Below are 6,285 nucleotides of genomic sequence, written 5' to 3' on the forward strand. Positions count from 1 at the left end.
AGCTGCAACAAGAGAAGGGGGTGCTATCACAGTGACTGCTTCCCTTCTGGAATAACAGGTCAGAAATTGGCCAAAAGTAGGTAAGAAGTAGGTTCAAAAGTTACAAGGAAGCAGGGAAAAGAGTGCAAGAGTACGTGCCATCCTGTTGCACAATGACAGCATTCATTTGGATAAAAAAATTGTGGTTAGCAAACCCTCTAACCCCTTGTCGGGAAAAGGGCTGTTCCTCAAAGGAACCTCCAAAACACAGGGAGATTTCTAAAGATATACTGTAGAGAAAGGCACTCTCCTCTCATTAAGAAAACACACAACACATCACATTTCGGCCTGAAATTGGTGTTGATAAGAAAGGGAAATATCTAGCACTATGTGAAACAATAGAATATGTAAAAAAATTCAAAAGAAAACATACATAGTATTGGCATATGAATAATTTGTCTGACTTGCTCTTAATGCAACGGATAGTTATGGTTTAGTGGTTCGAAGAGACTGTCTTGTGCAATAAACTCTGAAATAGACAATGCAGGTCCTAGATTCCTTACTGTGATCCTACAGAACTCAATAATTTGCTACTGAAAAGGAGCAGAAAGATCTCTTCCAGTCCCAGGGGGCCAAAAGATTTACGACAGCCTGAGCTAGTCTACACTGATGACTAATTATTCTTGCTATTAAAAAATGTGTGTTTTATCTTAAACATGAGTCATCAAGAGTGAAGCTCTCCAACACTTCCCCTTTCCAGTTTAAGACTCAGAAAATTCGTAGACGCGAAAGGTACCCACAGTGTTTAGAGAATGGAGATCACTGTTTTGTTATGCTGTGAAAATTCACACACTCCAAAAAGCCAGTGCTTAATTTATTCCAGGAAACTTAGTCACTGTGTTCTAGAGCCTTACCTCACAGCTATAAGCCACTGTGATATTCTGTGATAACCACTGGTAGGAGATGTTACAAAACATTAACAGACTCAGGGAATGGTAAATCTCACAGGCTATTCATGTCTTTAACCCTGGCTGCCCTCTCAGTGAGAAGTTGTGAGATTATCAATGTGGTACCTCTGCAGACCCTGCTCACACCTCCTCAGCCTGGCCTGCTCTCCCAAAATGGATCCTCTTCTGCTCTACATTTCAGTTCTCATCTTTCCTTACTTTTACATCTCATGCCCCTTCTCTGCCAGAACAACTGAGCTCTAGAAAGCTCAAAACTGTGTTGACAGAAACTTTCCAAAAGTTTTAGTTGTGCAGCTGCCAAGAAAATCCTTACTCCCACCGTCATCAGAGTCACAATCCAGTTTCTATAACCCCTGCATTTACAATCCCCATTTTTACATTTCCTATTTCCACCCCATGCCCATGAAGGATGTTTGTACTTCAGAACATGGGCATTCTTGAAATGAATTTTAAAATTACTAGCTACAAATAAATTAATTAAAGGGATCAGAATGTTCAAAGCTAGAACTACCTCTCTTGGTGGTTCTTTTATAGTGTTTTCCAGTAAAAAGACCTAAAGGTGTTTTGTAGCCATGAATTAATTTTGCCTTGTGGTGCACCCAGGAGAGATGACAGAGCCTCTCACCCTGCAGAATGAAGGCAAAAGCACAGAGCATTGAAGAGGTGGGCTCCAAACCCATTCTCCTGCAGCAGATACTTTTATTTTTAGTTGGTGAACTAGTGACATTTTGCAATAAACACTGAATAACCAGAATATCCGATGACCACATGAAGTGCCTCTAAAAACAGAAAAAAACAAACAAACAAAGCCAATTCTGAGAACTTGTCCTTTGATGACTTTTCTAACCCTTAACAGGGATTGGGATGAACCTCCAAATTCTGCTTGTTTTGGACAATATGGGAGTTAAAGAACTTGTATTCCCAGGCCATAAGTAGATAAGACATACTATGAAAATACTGTATATATCTATTATATCTGGGATATTTTTCATTTAAAACAAGAAGTAAGAACTTGAAATATTTTGGAGATATTCTGGGGGAAAAGACAAAGCCATGTGGAGCAGAGAGTATCAAGAGAAAAGGTCAGAGGCAGGAAGAGGGCAAGACGTGGAAATGCAATGCCAAGCACTAGCTGTCATTCATGGGTAAGGATATGACATTTATGCAATGCAAACAGATTCAAACTCTCCTTCCCCACAGAACTACACAGCAGGACATATCCAGAAATGAGGATATTTGAATGCTGATAACTGGCTTTCCTTTACCCTTTATTGAAAATTTAATTCCCTTTTGGTCTCTAAATAGTTTTAGATGCTTGTGAAGTTTTTAACTATATTAATATTTTTCTTTTTCCATTCCACAAAAACTCTAGTTTTGGAGGAAAGATATTTTTTTCCTTCCAGAGAAACGTGCCTTGCACAGAAAGAAATGTTTCTTAGAGGACAAATTCTAATCTGTTTTAGAGACAAGTTATCTAGCACACCACCGCACACTGGGATATTGATCACTGAAACTGATAAAACATGAGAAGATATCCAGAAGTCCAATAGATATGCAAGCCAGCATGACTAACTGGGCAATGATGTGGGCAAACAAAACTGCAAGTTCCTCAGCTATTTCATTTGCAACAAGAAGTGAGTTTTGAAATGCTGGCAAAGTCTTCTGGGTTTGTTTAGACCACATCACCATGACAGCAAAGCACTGCCCAGCTCATCATGTATTGTACAGCTTTGCAAGAGACTGGTGAGGGGAAGCTCAAAGGGAAAAACATGGCCAGATGTCATATGGGAGATCACAGGAGATACCCCAGCCCGTGGATAACCTTTCTCTCCAATCACAGAGCTTTTGACAGGCTCTTTCTCTGGAGCAACGCTGAATTTTCAACAGCATGGGTTGAATTTCCTGAGCAAGGCAAATATATTGCACTTATTTTCCATGACCAAGAGCTAATGAACTTGTGAAAGGTCAGTAGTGCAAACAGTAGTCATGTATTCAAAGGGCAGGACTGCTCTCAGCTTAGCCACACTTCTGCTCTTCCATCCAGGTGGGTTCAAAACCACCCACCTTCTAGGGTGGAATCAGGGCCTCATGGGAGTTACTGGTGAGAAATTTTCTGGCAAAACATTTTCAGGTCAAAACAGCAATGCAAGGCTGTTATCAGAGGACTGCAGATATGGAAAGGTGTGCTGGTTTAAAAAACTGTACAAAAAATAATTTTGAGAAGCTGACATTTCAAAAGGTGACAATTTTGCTCTGCAGCTCAAAAACATGATTTCAACACTTTGGCTTACAGTTTCTTAAGTAATTAACCCAAGCATTTTTTAAAATATGAAATTACATATTTTGATGGAGCTCATGTGATTGCTTATTGGTTTTTCACAAAAGTTTAAAATTTTTTAAAAATGTTTTTCCTTGCTCTAGATAAAGGGAAGAAAATTTAAGCCCTTGGGAAAGCTGAGAAGATGTGAAATCTTTTTCAGTCCAATCTAGGCAAAGTAGGATTCCTGTCCATTTCATTCAAAATGAGTCACAAGGTTCCAGCCTGGCTCCTCTGCTCCTGAAAGAGGCATTGTTTCATTTTGAGATGATCCAGGCAGTCCACGAGCTGTGGTCCATTTATTTTGTCTCAAGGCAACAGTAGCACAGGTACAGGGTAGGTTTTTTAAATGAGAGAAAATGCCCACACAATCCTAGTAAATTTGCAGACATCAAAAGGAATCCCCAGAACGTCTGTAAGGAGTCTAGTCTCATTCCTGTGACAAGTTTGCATTCAAGAATGTCATGTTCTTCTAGTAAGCTGCTTGTTTGGAATTTAAGTTTTTTCAGCACTAAACACAAGAGATGTAAATTTGGGGGCTTGCAGCCAAGGCCACCACTCCTATAGAATAGAAAGAGCACAGGCTGTTCTCTACAGCTCCTGTTCTGCTCATTGAGATAGAGGCAGAGGGCAACATCCACAGCAGCTCCATCCTGGTTAGACATCCTTCCTGTGGACTGTGAGACATGTCAGCAGAATAGAAGGAATTGTTCAGCCTCCAAATCAGGACCCTTGGAGGACCCTTCCCATTCACCACAGTGAATAAAAGCAAATTGAAATGCAGCCACTGCCTACCCCAGTTCCCTGGCATTTAGCAGATACTTGCATTGGTTAATTATCACCAGTCCTGTCCTACCTAGAGTTCCCAAATATTGCAACAAACTGCTTTAGGGAAGAACAAGCACAAATACCGTGGGAATAGAAAGCATCTGGGTTTGAAGATGTAGCATCCACAGATTGGTTCTGCACAAATGCACTGATGAGGAGAGTCAGCCACTGGGTTCTGACCCCAATTTCTAGATTCAGCAACCAACAGAGGCCAACAGAGTTTAATTATTATTTTTTTTCCAAGCGGTTGGGCACTCAGCTGAGTTCCTGTGGCTGTAACTCAGCTGTGTTACAAGCCATCTCCAGCAAGAAGGCACTGGAGCAGGAGGTAATTGAGGGTTGGCTCCCAGAGGGAATTTTCCCTTAAAAGGATAACTACATTGTCATGAAGAAACCAGCTCACTTCCACTGCCCGCAGAGCTTTTTGCAAGCACGGCTGCCAGAGCTGGGGGCGGTGGCGGGTATTAAGAGCAGACAGCCAGGAGCAGCAGGGCAGTGCCTGCTCCCTACATGCCACAGCTACTGCAGCTTCTCTCAGCCATGCTCTGCCATGAAGGGCAGCAGGACACGCAGGCAGCCCCAGGAGGTCACTTCAGTGCCATGTAACAAGATGCCAACTCCCATGATCTGCCTAAGGCAAAAAGAAACCCAAGTGAGGGATTGCAATAAAAAAAAAAAAAAAAAAAAAAAAAAAATTCACAAGAAGCATTTGCACTCAAAATGAGCAATATTTTCAGAGAGGGGAAGGCAGTGTTCCAGCTGAAAGTGTGCCAACAAATATTTCCAATTAAATATTTTTCCATCAGAAAATAACTAAAATCCCAGCTTTTCATTTGAGAGTTTGTGGAACAATTCTTATCAAAACTCTTAAGATGGGATCCAGGAGAATGATGAAAGAGCAGATTCCCATGGTGGCCTCTCACCCAGCAGCAGTCCACTGAGAAAGGAGAGCCAGGTTTAAGGCCAAGTTCCCCTCTGGAAGACTCAGCCTGTTGTATTGAACCTCAGCTTCCCATAACCAAGAGGAAACTGCCTTAGCTCTAACACAGCTCTGCTCCATACCCAGGATACCTCCTTGTCCTCTGGACAGCCCACCCACCTGGAGCTTTGCACTGTGCTCTCTTGTGCAGCTTTTACACAGCATGAAGCTGAAATGGGAAAGGCTGGGTTTGGCCCAGCTGTAGTGGCAGGCACCAATTCCCACCTCACAGCTAAAGCTTCTCTTGGGTGAGGTTTTCAACTCTGACTCATGCTCCTCCAGTCTCTAGCACAGAATAAGCCACCTATCACACTGCAAGAGAAGGAACTGGGGCCTGGTGTTCCCCTGCACCCTGATGAGAGGACAAAATATGTGCAAGCGAGCAACAGCCAGGTCTGAAATGAGCAGAGACTCCTGAGCTGGCAGTGCAACAGAGGCTTACACAGAGTAAAACACCATCCCCTTCTTTGAGGACAGGCAGCCCACAGAACCCCAAGCAGCTCAAGTCCTTCCACTGCAGTGGGGAGTCCAACCCAGAGAGTGGGTGAGACAGATTTCTGGTGACCAACATGTCATCACTGCTGGAAGCAGGATCTCCTAGTCCTGAGCACCTTCAAGAGATAGACCACCAGTAACTTCCTCTAGACCACAGAGGTCAGCTCAGGAGCTGCAGCAATTCTGCAGCTGCTCCCAGTTCTGCCTGGTGGTTGCTCCATCTGGTCCCATCCTGTTGTTATCTTTGTGAAGTGTCCACTTGAAATAGTTCAATTTCAGGAACTCCACAAGCAGCCAGGGAGATTCAGCACACTTCCTCTTCACTTTAGGGGTAGAAAATTTTATTTTCTAATCAGTCTTCTTCCCCTGTAGAAAGAAGTATTAAAAGCTTCAGCAAGGTAAGTGTGTTAGTGTCGATAAACAGAAACTCATCCAGAGCAAAGCAGGAGAAAGCTGGAGAATTACAGGTGGCTACAGGCACAGACTGGTTGCCATTTGGCTTTTCCTTTCTATGAGTAACAGCAAGAAAATGAGTCAGACTCTATAGCTGAGTCACAGTGAGTGAATATAAACTTGCTTTTCAGACCAAGAGAACTTAGGCAGGTGGAGGAAGAGCTCTGTATAATCTGCCCTGGATAAACACAGCATGGTCCCTCCATGTGCAAGTCCTGCTCCAGGGCCTAGGATCTGCAAGCCTGTCCCAAAGGAAGACCTCATGT

This window comes from Vidua macroura, chromosome 12 (assembly GCF_024509145.1).
Source record: "Vidua macroura isolate BioBank_ID:100142 chromosome 12, ASM2450914v1, whole genome shotgun sequence".
NCBI lineage: Eukaryota > Metazoa > Chordata > Aves > Passeriformes > Viduidae > Vidua > Vidua macroura.